The 26,400-nt window shown below is 43.7% G+C and overlaps 1 protein-coding gene across 2 annotated transcripts in view; it reads left to right on the top strand.

The window, feature by feature from the left end:
* Positions 1-26,400, top strand: part of GABRB2 (gamma-aminobutyric acid type A receptor subunit beta2) — a 933,998-nt gene that overhangs the window by 870,385 nt on the left and 37,213 nt on the right. The window lies entirely within an intron of this gene.

Genomic DNA, 26,400 nt, shown 5'->3' on the forward strand with positions numbered 1-26,400 from the left:
CAGGGAGCCTGGTGATGTTATGTTATGTTTTAATAACTACATAGCCCGAAAAAGACACCCAATGGCTGTTAAAGCACTTTAAAAGCATTTTACATAATATTTTTAAAAGGTCACAAATTTGAACAGAGAAACATTGCATGAGAGCATTTACAACAAATAGAACTCTAAAAAAACTCATAGACGAACACTCCCCTTGCATCGTATGCTCGTGTAAATACAAATCACTATCCTAGTCTGGTTCGTTGCTCCGATGTGCTGGCAAACTTTCTTACCAAAGATGGCCATTCGAAGTAGTCACAAGGTGCGCACAATCTAACCAGCTCGTCTTCAATCCAGTCTCTGCAATCATAGCAATAGAGAAAATAACTGCCACCAGACAGATAGAGCCACAATCCCACCCCACACATCCACACCCGAGCAGAGGCTGGTGACACTGCTAGACATTAGCTGGGGATGAGCAGAGAAGTGATGGGTGTTCTCTGCTGTTGTCACATCCTCTTAGATGTCACACATTTGGCCCTTCAGTGTGGCACCAAAATACCTCCAGTGCTGCTCTCCTCAGCACTGCTGTGGCATCAGGAGACCCACCTATCAGAATGGGTCTACATGCAAACAGATTGTAATATGAGATGCACCAGCTCCCAGTCAGAGTCGGATCGATGGATATGTACCCCAGCTGAACACGGATTAGAGAGTGGGCCATCCATCGACCTCCCCACAGCTGAGATCATCGCAACACTTGCAAAGAATCAAAAGGTGATACAGCATCTCCTGCAGCCTGCTGGATTGGTGAAGGCTGGAATGCTGACACGTCGAAGGAGAATACCATCTGCCTCCAGGGGGAAGCTCCAATCGAAGGATCCTACCTATCCGCCATCTTGCTATGTATAATGATAAACACATTTATTTCATTGGAAATATTGGGCTACCTGCTTGATATGTCTAATTTGTAATTTGTAAGATTTTTTTCTTTGGTAGATTTTGACCAAGTTACCAAACTTGACACAATAAAAAATCAACATGAATATCCATACTGTGTTGTGCCATTGCTTCACCACCTCAAATTTTCTATAAGTGGTATGAAGTTGCAAATTGGAGATCCCATCCTAAAGTGCAAAGTCATGCTTGTACATAAAATTGGAAACTTGTTAATTTCTGCCTACCCTTTATGTAAGGTGATCAGAGTCCAGAGATATCCATTCCAGTCCAGATGGATTTGTTAAGCACAGCTAATCACCTGAAAGGGTATCCAGGTTCTGATAGCTGCTGCTACCGGGGCTCATTTGAATAACCAGGTCTTGAGTCCTCTTCTGAATTTCCCACAAGGATGATGAGGTTTGTAGATGAAGTGGGAGCTTGTTCCAGGCTTTCTCGGTGTGGTGGGTGAAGCAACACACTCCACTGTTGCTACGACGTATGCGGGCTGTGTGGGCGAGGAAGAGGGATGCAGGGATAGGTGTCGGGATGGGAGGTGGAAATTCAGTCTGTGGTTGATGTACGTTGGTACTAGGTTGTTGGGGAATTTGAAGGCATGGATCAAACCTTAAAATGGCATCTTTTCTGCATGAGGAGCCAGTGGAGATTCTTGAGGGGGAGGGTGACGTGGGTTCGCTTGGGGAGGTCAAGCATGAGCCTGGCTGCTGAATTTTGGATTGTCTGTAGTCTCTTGAGGAGTTGCATGGTGATACCTGCATAGAGTGTTTTGCCATTGTCCAGTCGACTGGTGATCAGGGATTGTATGACTGTGCGTCTAGAGTCGATGTGGAGCCACTTGACAATCTTGTGGAGCATGCAAAGGGTGAGGAAGCAGGAGGAAGAGACTGTGTTGATCTGTTTTGTCATGGTTAGCTTATTGTCCAGGATGATACCGAGGTTGTGGGCATAACAGGTCGGTGTTGGTGTGGGGCATAGTTTGGGGCACCACTATGCATTGCTTCATGGGGAGTTGTTTCCGAAGAGTAGTACTTCTGTCTTGTCTGTGTTGAGTTGGAGAACGTTGGTTCTAATCCAGTTGACAATGGTTGTCATTAAATTGCGGAAGTTTGTTAGCATGTTTTGGGGTCCTCGGATAGTGAGAGGATGAGCTGGTTGTCATCAGCATTGGAAATAATGGTTAATTCATATGATCTCACGACTTTGGCCAAGGGAGTCATGTAGGTGTTAAACAGGGATGGGGCTGAGAGATGAACCTTGGGGGACGCCGCAGAAGTTCTTAGGTTCCAAGGTGAAGGAGAGTAAAATCCTTTTGCTATTACTATTGCTTTGAATAGCTGTGCGAGAATCACAATATTACACTATTGTATCTGTCTTTCACTTCTCTTTTACTTCAACTTAATGACTTATACCTTTATGGAATATTTGTACTTGATAGTATATGTGCTTTCTGTTATTTCATTCCATTTATCAATATAGCTCAAAAATCTTTACTTCAGTGGCCCCTCCTCAAGGGATTGCCGTGGGGCGGGGGAGGGGCAGGGTAGGGGGTAGTAAACTCCGGCATACGGCCGAACAGAGTTAAATTAATAAATAAATAAATAAATAAATAAAACAAATTACATTGCGCGCTGCTGCATCGCACCCTGCCCCTCCCCCCAACGCCCGCAGCACTCCCTCGAGAAGCCGCCACTGCTTTACTGACTCCTTCCAATATTTTTTAGCATATGATGAAACCTGTTAGCTTTAGTGTGCTCACTGTCGCATAAAATGAATTAGCATTTACAATTCAGCATATCAATGCTTATTTATTTAAGGATCTTAGTGTTGCGCTAAACATATCACGTTGTTGGCAATTCTGTGCCCATGATTATGAGAAGCCTTTACAGTCCTATCAATTCTGGGGTACGTTTGTAGGGTGATGGACTCAGCGATAGCTCATCAGCCCAAATAGAGTGGTTGAAGCAAACCAGGACTGGGATTCAACCCATTCCTCATAGAAGAAATATATCAAATTGAAAGCACTTGCGTATGATGTTGTTTTCTACCGGGTCACATACTTTTGGATCAGTACTGTTCCATTTAAGCAATGGGGGGCCATAAGCATCTTTGAAAGAGTGATCTAAATGTCTTTCCTGAACTTGAGGTAGTTTGAGTTGAGTGAAGGAAGGAAGACACATCATTTAGGATCAAGAAAAATACAAGCCCACAGCATGTTGAGAAAAGCTATTCTGTACACAGACTCTGACAACATGAAAAATTATTGAAGAAGTTGGTTTATTGTTCTACAAAACTCCATCCACCACTCTATTCTCAACTGACAGTGTACCCAAGAATCTCCCAACAGCGTCAACAAAAGGTATTATACATTAACCTTTTACAGCAAATTTTCATGCTAACATTCCAGGGCTGAACAAGCTAGACAACCCATCAGGATACCACACATCTCCTCAGTCTTATAAGCGTTCAAGATAAGAGAAAGTGTGGAATCGGTAGGTAAGTTATTGTAACGAAAGCAATTGCTTCATGGGGTGGAAAGGTCAGAATTGTTCAAGACACTTCAGCAAATAACCACAAAATTTTCGCTATCAGGAAATTAACCAGCGAAAGATAGCAGGTGGATATAACATCAAATTCCATTGGTCATTAAATGTGCCAGATCATACACTGTAATCAGCAAGCTGAGACCAATGTTGAGTCATTATAGTCAGACGCACGTTCAAATGTCTCGCATCAGTGCATTCTGATATCTCCATCCTCAATGCATGTACAGGAGGAGTAGAGGACTAATGATCTAATGGGAAATCAGCCCTCGGAGGCACGATCTGTAGTTTTCCCTGGCTTCCTCAGAAAAATGAGCCGTATATATGATGTTTATTATTTTGCAGAAAGACACAAGTCTATATTATGAGATGAGTTGCATAATGCATACATCCCAAGTCCACACTGAGCACCTTTACACCGTTTAATTGAAGAACTAGGTGTAAAACATACTTACAATTTCTTAACAAGGTATTAAGAGTACCACATCCAGTAAAAATAAAACACTGCCAAATGTGTCAAAGGAGTTAAATTGCTATATCGAAATAGCATACTCTGTTATGTAACAATGACTGATTCAATGTTACAGCTATCATTCAATCAATCAGTCGTTTGTAGAGCAAGGCAAATCACCCATGAGGGAATTGAGGAGCTGAAGCTGTTCGCTGCTGCTTGGATGTGATTTCTTAAACAGCCAGATCTTTTGGTCTCGCCTGAATTGGTGGAGTGATGAAGTGGTCCTGAGGTGCAGGGGGTGGTTGTTCCAGGCCTTGGCTGCCAGGTGTGAGAAGGAGCATCCTCCGCTGTAGGATCCATGGGGTGTCTGAGATGGAGAGGGAGGCTGACTCGAGGATTTTTGGATGGATGGGGGAAGGTTAGGCATTTTTTTATGCATGTTGGTCCTTCGTTGTGCAGCGCGTTGTAGGTGTGGGTCAGCAGCTTGAACGGGTATCTCTTCTGAAACAAGAGCCAGTGATGTTTCCTAAAATGAGGTGTGATGTGGGTCCAACTGGGGTGGTCGAGTATGAGCTATAAGTTGACAGGTCTTCATATGCAGAATATTTTTAGAATTGTCTGGCTAGTACCTTACGTGGAGTAGTGTCAGGCAGCACCAGTGGTTAATTTGTAATAGAATGAACAGTGGTGCCCAAAGCTCTGCTGAGAATCCTGCAGCTGGTGCTACTCAATATCAATGCACTGAGTACCTAAGCTGCGAGGTCTTGAATACACCTCATGCCTATTCAATTCACTACCAGACACACATGCCCATGTATCTTGCTTTTGCCTGCTTTCTATCTTTGTGACGGTTTCTTCCATCTTTCTCTTATTTCATCTTTACACTTGGTGTGTCTGTCCTACTCCTGCACTAGGTGAATGTCTGACACAGAAAAATAAGTGCCAGCCCCCAAAAATGAATGCTGGTGGTCCCACTGTGATGGGGGGGGGTCTTTTGCTTGGCATGGCGGTCTGTCATGCTGATTTATTTTAAGACCAAATGAGACCCCAAGTGTGAAATGCTGAATTCAACTGGTTGCTCTCAATTACAATTTAAGAATACATTTCCATACTTAATTTTGTTTCAGAGTCAATTCATTGTTCCTTGAATAAGCACTTTAAGGCAAGAACAAAGGCTTCTAGAAGCTCTCTGCTGTTCTTGCCAAGAGATTTGTGAGATACCCTATTTATTTTTCTGATGAATCCTTCTATCCCCTCTCATCCCAAGGGGTTTGAAATACAGCTGGCCAAATCTGTTCAAAGGTCTTACAGACAGGTAGGCATAGAACATCATGGAAAACCTAGGCCTTCAACTGTAGAGCAGTCTGTCCTAATGCTCCTGAGGATAGAGTCAGAAGACACTTTTCTCAGCCTGGAAGGAGCTTCATTTATGGAGAAACCTACACAAGTAGGAAACCTCTGCATCTTGTTTAGGATGTAAGTTCGCAGCAGTTTAGTAATGATAATGTGATATTGAAATGAGAAATTCAGCACTTATTAGCTTTATGTATTAAGCCAAACAAATTACTAATCATGACTTTCTCTGGGGAACTGTGCCCTCCTACGCTTACCATTTACTACAGAATAGGTATGAACCTTCTTTTTCAATAGTTGCAGGGTGGTGCTTGAAAATGTTATGCTCTGTTTCCTGCGAATGTGAATGACTGAGAGCTTCTCTTATGAACATCTCTCTCTCTATTGAACACTGCTTTCTTATCGGTCAGCAAAAATCAACCCAATAATGGGGTGCAAGGAATTTCGTTTCCCCAAGTTTCTTCATCACTATTGAACCAAACATTAGGCCCCCTCATCAATAAAGCAAATGTCCCATCTTGAGTTAACAGAGGGGCTGATATCTGAGGGAAACTAACAAGCATTGATCTTTTCCATGTACTCAAGAAAGGGACACTTTATTGTAAGTCCACTTGACATCAGAGGGTGTGAATAGAGTATAAAAGCATCCTAGTCCTCAGCCAAGGAGCACAGTTTTGAAACATCCATGGCAGACAACATTAATATATAGACAATCAGTAATGGGCATGGCAACTCTCAGAAGCCATGAGTGATCGGCACATCATCTTTGCCCACAAAAGCTGCTTTCTGCTTCATTTTTCATGTAATCCCTCAGCAGAGGGACTTAAATGCATTCTTGTGTGATGAATTGCTAGTGTCTTTTACTTAGTACAACATCTCCACACACTTCATCTAATTTTTTATCTGCACTGAAACAGTATGACTGCTATATATAACTCTTATTTTCAGGTGTGGATCTTCACTATCAAATAGGGAATGTTGTTAGTCCATTTTATCATACCTATGCTACCGAGGGCAAAAATATTGACAGATAAGTATGCATTGAACCTAACTCTACTTGTACATATCTGGATGATATATATTTATGTTATCATCAAGGTACGTAGATGTAAAGTTAGCAAACGTAAATCTATACTTTCATATGTGCACTTTCCTTTTAATATATTTGTCCTCTGTATTTTCGCTACGATATTAAGGTATACCGATGTTCTTTACTTAATAACCAAGATTCCAACCTAATGTGCAACATTTCTGTCCTTGACATTCATGGCCAGACATGATCACAATCAAATATTATCAGTAGGTACATAGCATGTTGCTGGTTGGTGTGTAGTTTGTTAAAGGGCTGAAATATTTTGAGCAAATATTTCAATAGAAAAATTTTCACATTTTTACTCATCACTTATGTATTCAATAAAAAAGTATGTCTGCTGTATTTGCCATAAGCTTTGGTGGTTGGGTGTGGGTGCTGAAAATTGAGCAGGGGATATCACTATTTCTTAATATTATAGCCATTATATTGAGGGCAAAGGTATCTACAGGTATGTATGGATAGATTTCCAATAGCTAACTTCATGTATATTTAGCTTTTCAAGGCATGTTGAAATGGAGTTAAGAATGGTAAATCTATACTTCTCTGCAAGAAACTGATTTGTTGATTGACTGGGGTGTGCACCCTGGTCAAGTAGCAACCACAATTCTTGTCAGGGTAAGGCACAAGCAAACCCCTAATTAACCTATGTTCAACACCTTGGTAGCTATGCACTGAGCAGTCAGGCTTAATTTAGAGGTAATATGTAAAGTATATGTGAAATTGTTCAAACAGTAACACAGTAACATAACAACTCAAAAGGAACCCACAACAAAGTTAGGAAAAAATAGCAGTTTTTAAGAAATAAAACAAGACCAAAAGAACAAAAATCCAATTAGTAGAACCGGAGATTTTGAATGCTGATGTTTTTAGAGAAAAACTGCACCCAAAGGCAAACAGTGCCAACTGTGGGTATCTGGCAGTGCCGAACCAGGACAAAGTCTCAAGTTCAGGTCGACTGAGCTGGGGTGCGGGCTGGCTACAGGGACCCAGTTACCCGCTGAAAAGAGTATCTAAAATCCTGGCTTGCAGAGCATTGTGTGGATCCGCACCGAGGATGCATCACACAGCTGAAGTGATGGTTTGGTTGTGAGATGCAGCAAGGCTGTGGTGCAAGATTCTGTTGCATCAATGTCAAGGATCCCATTGAGGAGGGCTTGTGATGTGAAGTGCAGAGATGGGGATGCGTTGTGCAGTCGGGCAATATGCTGGTTCCTGGATGAGTCGAAACCAATCTAGATGTCTTAGTCTACTGCTTCATTTGATTATCGTTGGACATTTGACATAAGGAAGGAATACAGCTGCTTTTCCATTGTTACCTACAAGGCTTGAGAAAGCCCCAGGCTAATGGGCCATCAGTGGGCGAAATATGTGGTGGCTGTTTTTGCATCTGTTGCCTTGTGGCATACTCCAACAATGATGGATTATTGGAAGCTGTCACTGTAAATAAAACACTCAATTGAAAGAATATAACAAGGTGCTGCTGTATCCATTACCTGGTGGAATGCTTCTAAAATTATGGATTGCTGAAAAGTCTTGTGTGAATGGGAGGATGCACTCATCCTTTTCATAAATCTTGCCTTGTCTGCCCTACCTCCAGACTAACTACAGGGGGAATGCAGCCCTTTGTATGGAGACAGGGCACAGTCTATTCAGATTTATGTGGGGCTGTGCCCCACTCCTCCCTCCCAACCTGCCAGTGTGGCCCATCCAGGAACACCTAAACTCCTTATTGTGTGTGGCTATCTAGGAGTAATACATAAAGCCCAACTGTCAGCTACACTCAGTCATTTGACCAGAGACGGGCTACTGGCACTAAATGGAAAGAACATGGGCAGAAAAATGCCAACTTTATAAAAGTGGCATTTTCAGAGTTGTAACTTAAATCCAGCTTTACCATAAATTAGGATTTTAATTGTGATTCCAGAGACACCAAATAAAAACTGGTTATCTCTACCCATTTGGAAATGTATATTTCTATAATGTAAATAGGCAACTCCAATGGTATCCTATGGGAAAGATGAGCTTTGTAGTAGGGAAAAATGAATTAAAGAGTTTTTCACGACCAGGACATGTGAAACACAATAGTATATGCCCCTACTTTTTAAATACATGGCCCCCTGCCCCCTGCACAGTGTAGCGCCTACCATAGGGGTGACTAATTTGGATCAAAAAGGAATGTTTGGGACTAGCAAAAGGTCTATTTTGCATATCAAGATGACACAATACACTGCACACACAGGTTCTGCAATGGCAGGCCTGAGATGTTTAGAGCGCTACTTAAGTGGGTGGCACATCCAGTTCTACAGGCCCATTAGTAGCATTTAATTTATAGGCCCTAGGTACATCTAGTGCCAGTTTATTAGGGACTTTTAAGTAAATTAAATATGCCAGTAGGGTATAAGCTAAATTTACCATGTCTAGAGGAGAGAGCACAAGCACTTTAGCACTGGCTAGTAGTACTAACGTGCATAGAGTCCTAATGCCAGCAAAAACGCGATCAGAAAAGAATGGAAGAGGAAAGCAAACATTTGGAGTGGAAGACCACTCTAAGGCCGACAGGTCTAACCCTCCCTATATGTACTTATCTCTAAATATTTTGTACACAACATTTTGGCTAAAGTTTTAGGTTAGTAAAACGATATTCCCTATGTGATCATCTCAAACTTAAACCAATTTTCTGTTATGCATCATGTTTTTCATGAACATACACATAGTTCTCAGAGAAACACACATTTAAGCCACAGTTGTGAAATTGTAAAGACCTAGTTCCATCGAACTGATCATTCTATGAATTTGCTCTTTTTCGCCTATAACATGGGACCCTATGCAGAAATGTAAAAAAATTGGAAATGTAGGATTACATAAAAACCATCTACTGCCATGTGAACATTTCTTAATAAATGATATTCACAAAGAATAAGCATGGATTTTTGTTTAAGTTCAAATGTATGTGTATCTGTCATCTTAGGTCAATGCAAGTGAGAGGGAGGATAAACATATGCATGGAAATATGAACAAGACTTCCTACAAGTGACATTGCATTTGTAGTTAAGATGTGTCTCTGCTTACTTCATGTAGGTAAAATAGCACACAATGTTTTAACTTGCTGTATTTCATTCTCAAGGGAGGAGAGAATAGGGAATTAAACCTTCCTGATCATAATCGAAAAATCAAAATCACACAAGCAACCCCCACAAATATGCTCTCTTCCACTTGTCCTGCACTTTCCTTGGATCCATACTTAAACCATCAGTACCTGAGACGCAGACCATCCTAATCAGGAGGGATGGAAGCTTTGTAGCTGACCCCTATGGTGAACTACATGTTTTGCCTCTACACACTCAGTGGAATGCAGGAGAGGGTTATGTGGCAGAAACGGTATACAACCTTTACCACGCAACTTTTACAACGACCTACCATTACCACGCAACTTTTACAACCCAGGATCCATTACAACGCATACCATTACAACGCATGTATTTACAACGCAGGTACCTTTACAACGCATACCATTACAACATAAGTATTGGTAAGTATATCATTTTATTAAAAATATTATAAGTTTGGGTTTTTGGGTAAAGGGGTATTTTTAGGGTTCAGGGTCAGTTTGGGGTTTTTGGGTAAAGGGGTATTTTTAGGGTTCAGGGTCAGTTGTGGGTTTTTGGGTAAAGGGGTATTTTTAGGGTTCAGGGTCAGTTTTGGGTTTTTGGGTAAAGGGGTATTTTTAGGGTTCAGGGTCAGTTTTCAGTCTTTGGGTAAAGGGGTATTTTTAGGGTTCAGGGTCAGTTTTCAGTTTTTGGGTAAAGGGGTATTTTTAGGGTTCAGGGTCAGTTTTCAGTTTTTGGGTAAAGGGGTATTTTTAGGGTTTGGGGTCAGTTCAGGGTCAGTTTTCAGTTTTTCGGTAAAGGGGTATTTTTAGGGTTCAGGGTCAGTTTTCAGTTTTTGGGTAAAGGGGTATTTTTAGGGTTCAGGGTCAGTTTTCAGTTTTTGGGTAAAGGGGTATTTTTAGGGTTCAGGGTCAGTTTTCAGTTTTTGGGTAAAGGGGTATTTTTAGGGTTCAGGGTCAGTTTTCAGTTTTTGGGTAAAGGGGTATTTTTAGGGTTTAGGGTCAGTTTTCAGTTTTTGGGTAAAGGGGTATTTTTAGGGTTCAGGGTCAGTTTTCAGTTTTTGGGTAAAGGGGTATTTTTAGGGTTCAGGGTCAGTTTTCAGTTTTTGGGTAAAGGGGTATTTTTAGGGTTCAGGGTCAGTTTTCAGTTTTTGGATAAAGGGGTATTTTTAGGGTTCAGGGTTAGTTTTGGGTTTTTGGGGTATAGAGATATTTTTAGGGTTCAGGGTCAGTTTTGGGTTTTTGGGTAAAGGGGTATTTTTAGGGTTTAGGGTCAGTTTTGGGTTTTTGGGTAAAGGGGTACAGGGTAAAAATTAAATATAATTACATTTAAATTACATTAAATTAAATTTATTAAAGTAAATTAAATTACATTAATTAAATTAAATTAAATTAAATTAATTACATTAAATTAAATTACATTATATTAATTTTAATTAAATTACATTTTAAAAAATATTATATACTTACCAATACTTACGTTGTAATGGTATGCGTTGTAAAGGTACCTGCGTTGTAAATACATGCGTTGTAATGGTATGCGTTGTAATGGATCCTGCGTTGTAAAAAATGCGTGGTAATGGTAGGCGTGGTAAAAGTATGCGTTGTAACGTCATATATCCGGCAGAAACACACCATTAGATTGAATGTATTGCGACTAGAGGTATGTACCATGGGGAATGGAATTTGAAGAAAAACAGAGAGATGAAAATAGCCATATGAAGGAGAAGTTGCCTGGATGCATGTGGAAGCTCTGCTTGCTGGCAGAGAACCCAATCACAATTTCAAATCAACTTAGTAGAGCAGTCAATCCAAAACACCTATGCCATGGCAAAAAAGGCAAATGTCCCATCTGTTAAACTCAGTTCCCCCACTCTATTTAGAGTCTGAAGTGCTGTCTTTCCTAAGGCAGAGGCTCGACTTGTTGCATCAGCAGAACTTTGACAAACAGCCCACCTCCCAGTGCACCATTGGTCCATGTACATCAGACCAGCCACCCTATTCTGGGCAGATGTTCCTACAAAAATCTTTACTGTTTGAAACCACCAAGACGAGCCTCAGCGTTGTAATCAGGAAATCAAAGAAGTGATCGAAATGCAGTGGGAGAAACTCCATAATGTATCTTGGCCATTTGTCTTTTCTGTTTTTCAATAGCAATCACCTGCTTTGGAATTTTACTTTTGAAAAAAAATTAAAACCTTTGCTGTGCGGGCATATTAACCGTAGTGCCTACTTGCCAATGTTTCAGTGTCTTCAGTACATCCTCAGTGGCAGTGCCTTAACCACTTAAAGAACAGAGATCCCTGTATGCCTGGGGAGGATCTCTGTGTATAGCAGGCGGTCTTCCACCAAGCGAGCAGACCCCATCTCTTCACAGACCCGGCAAATGAGAAGGGTGCCCACCAGTGGTGCTGATGTCCCACATTCTTCTACATCGAAAACGGTAAAAGCTTACAGTTTTCGATGTAGAAGGACGTGGGACGTAGGCACTACGATTTTTTACAAATCACCGGATTTGATGCAAGTATTATATATGTGGTGCACGTCAGTGTGAGGAGAAAAAGCTACTGGAGGGCTTTTTAGTCCCCATTACCACGCCCAGATAGTTGGACAACGAATTGATGAAATAGGTATCTTGTATTATTTTTAACCTACCGCACTACCTGTCCACTGGAAAAATAAAAAAGACTTGAGCGCAAAGATAAAAGGCGTTCAGCCCTGGTAACACTGGGCAGTTCTCACCTACAGCGTAAAAGTGAAAGGTATTCGGCCTTGGGAACAATCACAAAATAATATTGTGAATTTGAGTAGGAACGAGCTCAGGTGCCGCATATCTGTGGGGACAATAGAATAATAAGGCGAACACTGTTTTTTTCGTTTAGAGGGATATTAGTACTGTCGTCCTGAAGAAGGTGGTCCTACAACATTTTCCCACGCTCTTGTTTGCTTTGTTAAATTTGAGGAACTAGGAAGTATATGTGTTAAAAATATTTTTCCTTGCTCATGTATTATTGTTTCCTTCGAATTATCAAAATTGTAATGACAAATGTGGATGTCTTGATTATTGTCTCTCTCAACAATACTTTGCTTTGATCGTGTCATGTGCAGTACTTTAGGATGAACTGAGATCGTCTTTTGAAATCTTTTTAAGCAATGTGTATTTTATATCATTGTATATTTTTTTATTGATTGCTTTATTAAACAGATTGTTATAATTGTCTTTCGGGTTTTCTTTTAGATTTATATTATGAATTGTGTGAATATCAAGACAGGGGAGTTTGAGGGGTCTGAATGAGTTGTATTCTCTAAGAGGGTCTTTTATGATACATTGACTGGAATGTAACCATACCCGCTGGCCGGCCTCCAGGTAGTTAAGTTGGGTGACTGAAATACCCTTGTCAGTTACACATAAACAGTTCTAGTTGCTGCATAGTCTAGATACCGCACCAGCCTGCACACTATGCAGGGAGTTCTATGCCTTGGTATTTTACATAATAACTTAGTTTATTTGGTGCTTAATTCTACACTCATAGCATTTGTAGATGCTGTGAATGGCAGATGTTACTATTTCCCAATATATTACCAACTTCAAAAGAGTGGACAGGCCATTCTGTCTTACAAGGGTCTGAAATTATGATCTCTGATAACTGCAGGGGGCTAGCGAGCATTAACTCACTGAGCCAACTTGCCATCAGTGTTCATATGGAACTTAGAGCTCCAGGTTTTTACTTATAGAACTGACAGAATTAGTTCTTGCTTCAGCACACTGTATGTACATTTAAGAAAGATTCAAAATCATGGCCATTCCAAACACAAATGGATATTAGTTTCCCTGCTTCTGCTGCCGCATTGGCCTGACAAGGCTGACTGTCAGTCCTTCTGTCTAGTTTATATCACTCAAGTGTTGGAGCTGCTGACTTGTCATGCAGGCAGCACAGTCTCTGAGTCAACAGCAAGTGTCAGTCTGTGAGCCTTTGCCTTTCCTTTCCTGCCATGAATGTATGCGGTTTTTTTTTTTTGCAGTTTCATATAGTGCAAACGCGACCCGAAGGTATTGGAGAGCTTTATAAGAACAATAGTTACATTACACAAGGACACATTCATTTTTTGTTTCTAAGTCACGGGATGTTGAACTGTTGCCTAGACTCGAACCTGGTTTCCCCAGTTCAAAAATGTTGCAGCTCTGGCGCTTACGCCACATCCACTCCCCTGGTCCTTGGACCGGGTAGAAAATGGAGGCTGGAAAATAAAAGCCTGGGGACATTATAAATCCGCGACACATCCCATTCGCTCCTCTGCGCGACAAAGGAGTATGAGATGGCAGAGAAGTGAAATCTGTTTTCTTAGAGATGTATCTTTCATCATTGCCCATCTAGCGTGGGACAAAATGACTCTAATAGACATGCTCACCAGCGGTTATAACAAGGACAATGCTGCGAAACTATGCCTGATTTTTATTTGAGTCTGAGCAGGACATCAGTCAGCTTGGCATCAGAAATCTTACTTTTTATTAGACGCAGCCATGAGTCCTTGTCATAGGACAGACACCCTTCATGTTTCCATGGTTACGCTGCTCGTGATAAACTCTCTGAAAGCGAGAAAATATCGGGCAGCATATTACCGGCGTTTATCTATAACCGGCACTGGCCTCAGATTTAATATTTCCGAGGTACTGATAATTTACCCATTAGGTGGCAAGTCAAAGATGGCGAGAATTCCAGGGATGCTGATGCAGCAGCAATGGACCCTCTCCCAACCAGTCCTGGTCAAATACACTCAAACAACCGCTTACAACAATTCATGCACACATTTGCAGACTCGTTAGCCACTTGTTCAGATGGATGAGTGAGGTAGCCATGGAGCGCTTCTTTCATCTTTTATGTCACCAAGATTTTAGGTGTTATAGACTAAAAATTGGTGACCATGACGTCTATAAAATGCAAAATAGATCTACATCCCTGAAGAACCCAAAGGAATGCCCAGATAGCACTGTGCATAAACCCACGAGTGACCTAATCTTTATGTCCTACCAAGGGGGTCATTTACACCATGGAAGGTGGTGTTTCGGTCCACCCAGCTGGACGAAGGCCGTGTCCTTCACCACCCTGGCACAGGCCGTCCACCCTATTTAGAGATCACCACTGCCTGGCCAGGACATCTGTGCTGTGAACAGAAAAGTCTAGAGAAGCTGGATCTTCCCTTGACTCCACATAGGGCTGGAAAACTATGAGTTTGGCGGGAACAAGGGCACTGCTCATTTACTGCAGTGCTCCTGCACATCCATCCACACTCTATATAAAGCCTTAAGTGTCAAGATCAAGTTGTGTGTACTGTTACACAATTTGGTTTAACTGGTTTAAGGAAAATGGCTGGCTTGGTACATGCATGCGAATTGTCAGAATGGAACTCCTCTCGTCAATATGATCTCCTATTACATGTAAAGGCATGTCATTGCTCAACTGTGACATGTGAAATCTCTATCAATACATGTGAAGAGCAATACAGTGTTTGAAAAAAAAAGACCTGCGCATATGTATGACCTTTCCTCCCCATGTCTTTCCCACTACTTACCTCCCACTCAAAGGCTCAAGGGTTCCCCTCCCCCACCCTGTTCTCTTAACAGCAAGCTTGGGAAGGAGGCGTCTATCTACTCTACAAAGAGAAGCCATGTGGTGCTAGGCCTACCCAAGTCTTGAAAAATACAAAGACCTCTACACCGGCTGAGCATTGAGGAGACTGTGGGCCTATTGTGGGACTGCAGGGCCAGGGATGAGCAAACCTCGAAGCAGGCCAAGAAGTCAGGTATAGGCACCGGAAAAAGGGACGTAGTGGTGGGGGGAAGAACACTGACAGGCAGAAAAGGTGGATTCTTACTGTCCTTAGAGAAACTAATCTTCTCCTTTCCTTTGCTGAGAATTTGAAGCGTAAGCTGGCATGGACCTGGAAGGATGATCTCTGCTCATGCCAAGAGTCAAAACAACCCTATCCTCCACCTTGCGCCTGGAAGAATCTGTCGATTTAGCAGCACCTGCTTGCCCATCAAGTGGCCTCTTGGGCATACAGGGCATACTTGATTCAAGCAAAATTTAAGGAAGATACTTTCACCTACCCAATGTGTGTCTGTAGACTGATCTACTGCAAGGTCCCTGCCAAACCTGGAAATAGGAGTGCGGCAGACCAGTTTGTCAATCTTCTCCTCCTTCCTCCTACTTGATTGGCAAGCACCATCCTCACCATTGTCATGGAGGGCCCGCCTATGTGTGCATGTCCTTCTACCACCCAGGTTTGTCACTGCACTTCTACTGCTTTTACACTGTAGAAAAAACTACATAAGACATCTTTACATTCAATCACATCTACATTGTGTATATGATTCTTTATGAACCTGTGATGACAGAACCTTAGCTGCCTTCCGCTACTTCTACGGCTGTTGCCCGTCCTGTGGTGCCATGCAGACTGGCCCCTCAGTTTGGATGGATAACAGGGCCAGGTCATTCTCGTTTTACATGTACAACTACATTTCCTAGCATGTCTGTTTTTTACTCTGTCATCTACAAATACACATTAACATACCCAATTAATACACCATCCTATGCAACGTGTCTCACATAATTGTGTTATCGCATGTCTTATGTCTTTATTGTCCTTACACAACGCACACTCTGGTCACGACTACTAAAGGTATCACCAAACACATGCCATTCAGTAAAGATATGTGCGTTTCTCAAGACCCATAAAGGTGTAACCTGCCACATTGATGTCCAATGTTATTTTTTTGCATTGAGCTTAAGGGACTATTTTTAGGGGGCTCGGTGAGATATAGCCATTGAAAGTTTTGGATGTGTTGATTACCTTTTTAGAATGCAGAAAGACCCTACACACTCGTAATAGGGCAGAAGGTCCTTATCTCTTATAAGTCTGCATTGTTCTAATGTCATGTCACAGACTGTCATTGTTTATTGAGTATATATCATCATAAACTGGGTGACTGTCAGATGTTGTTATGTAATTCTGCATCATGTAGATCCTGACTTTGTCATGCCAGCTAATGGGCCACTGTGATATGTTACAGCCACATAAACAAGTTAAGTAAATGGCATCTTTGGGCTAGCAACAGTCAGGTAGGACAGTGCTTAGTAATGGTACATGGCACTCTCCATCTTCAAAATGTCCCAAACATTGATCATATGTCCCAATTCACAGCAACAATCACTCAACATCACCTGGTAACAACTCTACAACCTACCCACCACTTTGTATCATGGGGCCACTTCAAACATGCCATGAGCTTTCTCTCTTTTGTCAGTCAGGTATGTCTCTTGTCCCCGGGTCTCAATAGCACTGTGTAACATCATTCACTGCAACTTGAACGTTCACATGTTTGTCAAAGAAACTTGTTGAGCAGAGTGTGGGTGACAACTATACCCATGTATCAGAAACGTTGTCCTTACATCATTCCCCGATATGAAATGTTCAGTGCCCTCTAAGTCATATGTTTCTCTTTACTTTCTTATTACAGACCCTTCTTCTGAAGGCAAATGTCCCAAATCCTGTGCCTGCTCTGTCAGAGAGTAGCATACATCACTGGGTTCATTCACATATACAGCACATAGGACACTGGCAAGACATATAACTTGTAATGTCAGTGTGCCTATTGCCATCACCATAAAGCATATAACTCCTATTGTAGTAGTAAACTGTTTGTGTTACTGTTTCACGAGTAATACCAAGCTCCCACCGTGCTGTGTATCTATGTATGATTTTGTTCACTTTACTATCTTTCTACAATTCCATGGACCAACAAGTGTCTCTCTAATTCACCTCACTTGGGGAAGAGCAGCAAGAGGATGATGTTGCATCCATGGGTGGAGTAATTCTGGGAGAGAAACTCCTATTACTACAGGCCACCATCATGGTGGCACACATTACAGTCAAAAGGAGACTGTTTGCCCAGTGAAGGATGACCCATATATTACCACATCACTGTCGGTCATCAGTATCTCCCATCACAATAACTTCAAGATTGCAAGCCTCCAGGCAGAAATATCAAGGCCCTGGATGTTTTTCTAGCTATGTGTTGGACCTGGCCCTTTTTTCAGGATTGTTCCCAAACGTTTTGCCTTCCTCCTATATTTCTTCTGACCTGTTTGTGTTGGCTTTAGGACTTTGGACACTTTACCACTGCTATTCAGTGATAAAGTGTATATATTCTCTCCTTTAAGCTTGGTGTGGTTTGTTTACACTTGTTTGGCATATTTAACTTACCTCTAAGTCCCTTGCACAGTGGTATTCCATATACCCAGGGCCTGTAATTAAATGTTTCTAGTGGGCATGCAGCGCTGCTTGCGACACCCACAGAAGTAACCTTTCAAACCTGTCTAAGGCCTCTGCCACTGCAGGGCTAGCATGCTCAATTTACTGCCATATTGACTTGACATTTAAAGTTACTTGCCAAGCCTGAAACTCCCCCTTTTCTACATATGTCACCCCTTTGGTAGGCCCAAGGTAGTCCTATGGTGAGGGTACTGTGTAGGTAAAAGGTAGGACATGTGTCTTCATTGTGTGGTATGTCCTGGTAGTGAAAAACAACCTATTTGGTTTCTCAAGGCTGTGAGGCCTGCTCCTCTCATAGGTTTGAATTGGGAATTCCCAGATATGTTTTGCAGTGGCAATTTCTGATCTGAAAGGAGTAGCATTGCCATGTCTGGTATGTTTAGGATAGTGTTGATAGATCCTGCTTATTGGTGAAGGTGGATTTTTCTTTTATACTTTAAAAATGGCACTTTTAGAAAGTGGGTATTTCTATGTGCTTATGAGTCTTTGAGCTATGCTGCCTGACTCCAATCCGAGTTTTGTGTAGACTGACAGGGGCTGTTCGTGCATTCACTTCAGACGATCACACAACGGGAGCTGAGCTGTGCCCTGCATATCCTGATGGCACATGACCAGGCTGATGGGTCTTCCTAAGCTAGAATGGCGGGAGGAGTTGCCACTGTCACCTGAATAGGACTGTGCCTGTCCTCTCACAATGTTGTCTCCACCACCTGTAGGGTTTCTGGAGACAGGGCTGAGGATTGATTGGAGGTGTTGTGCACTTCTAAAGTTTGTTTTAATTTAACTCCACATAAAAGTCATTTTGAGTATAAGTACAGGAGCTCTGACCACCTGATTTTAGACACTGAGTGGGACTTGTGACCAGACGTTGCTGGCTTTACAAGCTGCACATTGCAGGAGGAACTGTTATGCTGGCAGGAGAAATGGCCATGAGATTTTGCTTTATTGTGCTGACCTGCTGAGAAGGACTGCCTCTTCACCTACAAAGGACCCTATGTGCTGTCCTGCTGCCTACATGCCTGCTTGTGTGCCCCAGGGATTTCACAGTGTTTGGTGGCCTACCCTGTGTCACTAACGACTTAGTGCATGGTGAGCACTGTATGTCTTTTGGCGCTGGAGCAGGGTGTTAAAAAGCTTCCCCTTTCAACGCGAAGCCCTCTAAGACTAGCATGTGGAGAGCGCGTAATGGGAGATTTGACTTTGGCCCCAAGATATCTCGTGGTGAGCGCCTCCTTTTGACACTAAAAAGGAGAGGCGCGTAGTGAGTGCTTTGTATTGCATCAATATTTCGCCAGAGAGAAGCCCTGTGTGCCACTGAGGAAAAAGAAGCCTAGTGTGTACTACAGCATTGTTGGACCCGCCCTCCCCAAGGAAGCTTTGGGACATGCACTGAGGGCAGAAGGAAGGCTGAATTCATGGCAGTGGTTTTTCAGCGCATTCTCATGGCAGCTGCTGTGTACTCTACAGAGCACGGGGCCAAGAGAGGTCTCCCCACCAAAATCAGCATTGTGGGGGCCCCCACCACCGTTGACATACCTTGGGGGATGGTATCGTCATTGAGGACATACTTTTCGAGTCTGGCGACACATTGGAGACCCAGCGAGGTCACCCTGTTGATTTGGTGTGTGTGCCACCCCCCTCACTGAGTTGCATGCCTTTGGGGGCATTTGGACTTTGCTCTCAAGATGGGAAGGATTCCTCGACAAAGGCCCAATCCTCCTGAAGCTGTCAGTCCCCATAGTACCACAAATAGATGTGTAGGAGCTTCTGTACCCTGAGTAGGTGATGCTCAACAGAAGTACCTTGTAGCATGTATTAGGATAGCAGGTAGCTGCTTCTTGCATGTTTATGGCATGGCTCCGTGATTTCTGCGCTACGGGGGACATATGGTGATTTATGTGTTTTCATTCTAACCAGACTGCTTCATATTCATGCCCTGATGTTATGATATTCGTCATTTTATGCCTTGCAGTGACAAGATAAGGAGTATTATTTCAGGTATGTACAGTGAAGATGTGTTTTTAGACATGTGCAACATAAACGTTTTTATCTTATTGCACTAATTGTGATGACAATTGCCTAGTTGGCACAGTGATTATTGATTTATGTGAATTTTTTGTTTATTATGTGCGCTATATATATATATATATATACAGTATTTTTATATAACCCTGTGTGGTGTCTCATTTGTGAAGTATTTATTGTGTGACTGGTGTGCACGTGCTGCACAAAAGCTTTACGCATTGCCTCTGGGATAAGCCTGACTGCTCGTGCCAAGCTACCAAGGGGATGAGCAGGAGTTATCTTGGGTGTGCAACTCCCTTACCCTGAGTGGTGGGTTCTTTCTGGCTTAGGTGCATACCCTGGCCAACCATAAACCCATTTCTAAGACTATGACTCACCTACCCATAGCACCCACCCTACTGGTAACTCCAGTAAATTCCCAGTCCCACCCTCCAGCCCAGGTGCAACTTCAGTGTTCTCTCCACCACTGCATGGACAGGAATCACTAGGTGAGTAACTGGCCTATCTCATACAACTTCCACTGTGTCCTACTGTAGGACGTAGCCTTTTTTTGCTAAAGTTCCCTAAACATTTTGCTTTCCCCCCTAGACCGTTTTCCTGACATAGAGTTGCAAATTTAGTTGCTTTGGGTTCTTTGCCACTGCTGATCTGTGACAAGGTACAAGAGTTCCCTATGTAAAGTGTAATGGTAATTAGTTGGCCATGATTGGTATGTTTGCCTTACTAGTAAAGTCCCTAGTGATGTGCACTGTGTGCGCCAGGGCTAGTAATGCAAAGGCGCATGGAGAAGGGAACTCAGGCCTTCAGTGTAGGGCTTGTGCGCAGTTTGCTAAGTTAGCATGTTGTCCTGGCAAGCGCAACCACTTGTCAGGCCTTACTTTCCCTTTTACATACACATTGAGCACCCCTGTGGTAGGACCCATGTAACCCCTGCTGAAAGGCCATCCTGCACATAGGACAGAATGGGGGAGGCTGGGTGTTGTGCGTGTTAGCCTAGTTTCCTGTAAGTTTATAATGGAGAGGTGAAGATTAGTATGTATGAACTCACAGTGTCATAACACATCTTTCTGTGAAGGTGGTTTTGTCACTGTGTGTTCAGAAACCACTCTTTTAGAAAGTGGCTGAGTTTTCTGCTTTAGGCATTTCTGTGTGTCTCTGCTGAATGTATATTGACTGTCTGGATCTGAGAGGTGAGAGGAGCTGGGAGAGGTCTTGACCCAGGAAGGGGTTGAGATGGCACCAAGCTGTCCTGAATCTGAAGAGTAGGGGGAGGAGAAGCCCTGGAGGTGAAAAGGCCTGGACTGGTGCTATAAACCAATTGACCCATCTCCTGCTGAGTGATTAAGGATCCAGACCCCCAGTATCCCATGGAGAAAGGTGACACTGGAAGGAGACACCCAGAACTGATTTAGGGAGGGGGCAGGGACCCCTGAGCACAATCGAACTTCAAAGACATTAACAGGTATAACTATGAGAGCTGAAACCCCTAAACATTGGAATGAAACAGAAATGGATTGAGGCTGAAAAGGCTTGGGCCCATTCTGTGGTCAAGAGGAACCTCTGCTAAAGAAGGAGCAACTGAAGAGACTGCTGTGGAAAGACCAATCCTTGCTTTGTGATCTGCGGCTGGTCTGCAGTTTGCTATTTTAACCAAGGTAGAGGCTGTTAGGACTGTGCTTGGAGGTGCTGGGTCCCTCTGCTAGAAGAAGACAGTGCTTTGTTTTGTGTCTTGGCACCCCAAGGGCCTGAGGTGAGCTGGCTCCCTGTTAGGAAACACAGGAACAGAAAAGTCTCCAGAGAAGTTCCGAGCAACGCGGTGTGCACGTGCTTTTGCAGCTTGAAGAAGTTGTGCCTTGTGATCATGGGTACGCAGGAGTAAGCTGAGTCTCGGATGTGCAGGGTGCTTGTCGTGGTCCAGGCCAAGGCTTTGGTGAGGAGTGCCTGGTCGTTGTGTGCACGGGGAGACGAGGTGAGACTCGGACGCACAGAGTGTGTGTCATGGTCCTGCCAGGGCATTGGTGAGGAGCGCCTGGTCGTTGTGTGCACCGAACGAAGAAGTGAGTCTCAGACGTGCAGAGTGCGTGTTGTGGTGAAGTCAGGGCATTGGTGAAGAGCGCCTGGTCATCGTGTGCACCGGGAGAAGAGGTGAGACTCGGACGCACAGGGTGCATGTCCTGGTGCAGGCGAAGGCGTTGGTGAGGAGCACCTGATCATGCTGTGCACAGAGTGAAGACATGAGTCTCAGATGCGCACGGTGCATGTCATGGTGCAGCCAGGGCGTTGGTGAAGAGCGTCTGGTCATCGTGTGCACAGGGAGAAGAGGTGAGACTCGGACGCGCAGAGTGCATATTGTGGTGCAGCCAGTGCATTGATGAAGAGTGCCTGGACATCGTATGCACCGGGAGAAGAGGTGAGACTTGGACACGCAGGGTGCGTGTCGAGGTGCAAGCAGAGGCATTGGTGAAGAGCACCTTGTCATCGTGAGTACCAGAGAAGAGGCGAGTCTCGAATGCCAAAGTGCATGTCAAGGTGCAAACCAAGGCGCTGGTGAGGAGTGCCTGGGTAGTGTGTGCACCGAATTCAAAGTAAGTCTCCACAGTGCTGAGGGCGGGTCTCGGAGTTCACTGAGACCCCCGGAAGGAGGACCAGGTCATTGGGCCTTCGAAGTGAAACAGCAGTGGCCCGGACCGGCAGCCCTGGAGGAGCTGAGTCGCTGGCCCGAGCTCACCATACCCATTGACGGAGTACTGGATCAAGGCCCAAGTCGCTGAAAGAGGAGAGGAGAGTGTGGTCGCGCCTCCCCCAGGTAACATGGATCGCCATCTGGGGTGGGGTGCGGGCCCAGAGGGACACTCTCTCAGCCTCTCACTTCTGTCTGCACGAGCATGTTGCTTCGGCTCGGATCTAGGCCCGTGCTGGTCCAAGGAGATGCAGTACTGGAGCCGGAGTGAGAAGTGGTACTTTTGTGTCATCATTGATCCATATTGGGGGCACTGTTAACGGAGCACCTAAACTGTTGTATTACACTTTGCATTATTGCTGCTAACGAACTATCAAACTGTCGTATGACGCCTGACCTCATTTGTGCCTGACGAACTACATGCTTGGTGCGCTACACACTGCTTTATTTTTCCCTTGCAGAGTACATGATTGTAACATGACGCATTGCATTATTTTGTCATTACACAGTACCTGATTATAACGTGGCGCAGTGCATTATTTCTTCATTGCACAGTATATGATTGTAGCGTGATGCATTGCTTTGTTTCTTCCTGGTACAGGGCATGCTGGTAGTGACACGCATTGCATTATTCCTCCTATTGCACAGTACATGACTGTGGCGCTATGTATGGCATTGCTTCTCTCTTGCACAGTACAAGAGAATATCGTTACGCATTGCAGTATTTTGTTTCTTTTGCAACATGTGTGATTCTAGCAATACAACTTGCCTAACGTTTTGGAACCGGTTAAAAATGAGCTTAACTGGTGGTTAGAAGCGGTGGTTGGGATTAGAACCTACCAACCCACCGGAAAGAATACTACCCATTCTTATATGTTGATTTTGTACTGTGTGGTCATATCGTATAACATCTTATATTAAGATTATACTCCTTTTATAAAAACTTGTGTGGAGTCTATTTGTGGTGACATCATTGGGATACTGTGAGTGTGGTTGCACATATTGTACACTTGTGCCTTGGAGATAAGCCTGGCTGCTCATGCCAAGCTACTAAGGGGGTGAGCAGGGCTATTTCAGACTGTGTCTTTACTTAACCTAACATTGAAACGAGGTGTCAGGGACTCCCGCCTCCAGCATTTGGTGGCGGCAGTGAGCGATAAGGACCCCCACTTACAACACCTACCCTCCCTGAAGCAAGATCTCCAGCTCTTAACTAACTAGAAGACAAAGTTTGTGTGCAGGGTTGACTTGGGGAAGAACAGCACTCTGGGCCAGTCGCGGCCCGTGGAGGGAGTTGCTGTGGGGCAGGCAGGCGGGGCGGGGGAGGGGCACGCTACGAAATTCGTTTTAATAATTTAATTGTTTACGTACCTGCAATCATCCAGATTCCAGTGTTTATCACCCCCCCCACCCTGCCTCTCCCCCGCCCCGCCTGCCTGCCCCACCGCAACTCCCTCCTCAGGCCGCGGCTGCTCTGGGCCTAGGATTTCTTTGTCCGGAAGAACTCCCTGCAATGTGGATTTTGGATAAGAAGAGATCCAAGGCCCCATCACCACCTAACAGTGGACTGTAAATTACCAATTGAATTTTAAAACAGAATTTTTAGGATTTAGAAATCTAACAATGGACACATTTATAATTATCATTTATCATCTCCAGTTAGGACTATGAGCCTGTGTTACATGTCTCCGGGGACAGTTTGTTTATCGAGGTTGTGTATTTGTTGTAAAACATCTTAATAGACCCAGGATTGTTTCGGGTAGTGGGGCATTGACCCCTCAGTCTGATTTCAAAGCATGGCAAGAGGATATCTTACATTACGTTTAAGGGACCCCAAAGACTCTCTCACTATCCACTCTACTAGAGCAAGTACAACCTAAGTGTACCTGGTGTTTAGGTCGAAGCCTACCAGATAGCACAGCTGTCTGGTTTTCTAAAGACATCTTGGGGACATTCAGAAACCTTCCCTGGGAATGCATTCTGCCCATTGCTTACCATTGGCTTTGTGGTTTGTAACCCACATCTTCTGGCTGGCTTTATTTGTTTTAGGCTATTCAGGGTGAGTTTGTCCCTCCCAAGGTGCAAAACCTTTCCACACCAATTACCATTGCATTCTTCCAATAGTGCACCTTTCTGTAAACAGGCATGCAAATCTTGTTCTTATTTTGTCACATTTGCTGTGCATTTAAAGACAGAGATCAGATGACAGGCTTTGTCTTCAGAGGGACCTTCATGTTTACTTTTCTTCCTCAGACTTCAAAGTGAGAGGATGTATGTGTCAATCTTGCCGGATACAGTGGGAAGGAACGTTTATTTTTTCTAGTACACAATTTAAATTAACTGTGCAGCATATATCTGAATTATGAGCGCAGAAATTAAGCACATTTTTTGTTAATTCTAAAGTGTGTTGGAAACAAATAATTTAGTATGATCAAAACAAATCAATACACAGGGTGATGCCCCCTCCACTCATTAGCGTTTGTGCACTAACTCTGCACAACTCTGCTCTGCATCACTCTGCAACACTGCACTCTACTCCACTGTACTCTTTGCTAATACACTGTATGCTAATGCACTTTACTCTGTAGCACTCACCTCTACACCCATGCACTCTATGCCAATCCACTGAACACCAATCTAATCTACTCTACACCAAAGCACTACGTGCCATTACACTCTGCACCACTTCACTCTACCCTACACCACTCCACTCTACGCCACTTCACTCTACTCTGAAACAATCTACTCTATGCCACTGCACTCTGCATCTACTCCACTCTGCAACACTGCACTCTAGGCCATTGCACTCCACTATCAACCCCTGCACTCTGCGTCACTGCACTCTAAGCCACTGCACTCTATGCTACTGCACTCTACGCCAATACACTTTACACAACTGCACAATACGTCATGCTGTCTACACCACTGCACTGTACTGTGTACCATTGTACCCTACACCACTCTATGTCACACCACTGCACTCTACACACTTTACTCTTCAACACTGCACTCTTGCAACTGAGCTCTATGCCACTGTACTCTCCACTACTGCACTCTATTCCAATGCACTCTGCGCCACTGTACTCTTCATCACTGCACTCTGCATCACTCCACACTATGCCACTGCACTCTATGCCACTGCACTCTCTGCTACTCTACTCTTTGCCACTCTACTCTCCAACACTGCCCTCTATGCCACTGCAATGATGCCACTCTACTCTGCATCACTACACCCTGCACCACTGCAATCAACTATGCACCACTCTAATCTATGCCACAGTATTCTACCACACTGCATTGTATGCCGCTGAATTCTCTGCCGTGTCACTCTATGCCGCTGCACTCTACTTCACTATACTCTGCAACATTCTACACCAAAGCACTCTACACCAGTCCACTCTACTCTACACCACACTATGCCATTGCACTGTACTCCACTGCACTCTATTATACACTTCTCAACATCCCTCTACTATATGCCATGGCCCTCTACGTCACTCTACCCCACTGCACTCTATGGCACTCTACTTTGCAACACTGCACTCTACGTCCCTGAACAGTATGCCACTCTACTCTGCACTACTGTATTCTGTGCCAATGCACTCTATGCCATTGCACTCTACGACACTCTACTCTGCATTACTCCACTCCACACCACTCCATTCTGCAGGACATCCACTCTACGCCACTGCAGTCATGCCCCTGCACCCTACAGCACTATATTCTATTCTACATGACTTTACAGCACTCTACTCTGCACCACTCTATGCCACTGCACTCTGTGCCATTCTACTCAGCACCACTGCACTGTATGCCACTGTACTCTATGTAACTCTACTCTGCACGACTCCACTCCGCACAACTGCACTTTAAACCACT

Source organism: Lissotriton helveticus, chromosome 7 (genome assembly GCF_964261635.1).
Source record: "Lissotriton helveticus chromosome 7, aLisHel1.1, whole genome shotgun sequence".
In the NCBI taxonomy this organism is placed as follows: domain Eukaryota; kingdom Metazoa; phylum Chordata; class Amphibia; order Caudata; family Salamandridae; genus Lissotriton; species Lissotriton helveticus.